Here is a 347-nt window from a genome sequence, read left to right as displayed (position 1 = left end):
CATGCTACTCGCTTGAGATGGAAAATTATCGCTAGAAACTAAGGAGCCACGTGGCGTTGCTAATGAAATTGACAACATCGTCATGGGTAAAATAGCGATAAACAGATAATCATTGGTCATCTCAAGTTATCGGCCCAAGCGAGCAAATCAATCTCGTTAAGATAAACAACGAAAATCTATAATTGTGGATAGGTTTCATATCATAATATTGCATATGGTTGAGACAAACTCACGACGAGAACGTAAACCAATTTTGGGACATACGCTTTTATAGGTACAGACGTACGTACAGACGGACAAGAGCAACACTTATTACACCCTTCGGCGGAGACAAACAAAACGATTCA

The sequence above is a fragment of the Mytilus galloprovincialis genome, chromosome 13 (assembly GCF_965363235.1).
Source record: "Mytilus galloprovincialis chromosome 13, xbMytGall1.hap1.1, whole genome shotgun sequence".
In the NCBI taxonomy this organism is placed as follows: domain Eukaryota; kingdom Metazoa; phylum Mollusca; class Bivalvia; order Mytilida; family Mytilidae; genus Mytilus; species Mytilus galloprovincialis.
The sequence above is the reverse complement of the archived record's forward strand: the minus strand, read 5'-3'. Positions refer to the sequence as shown.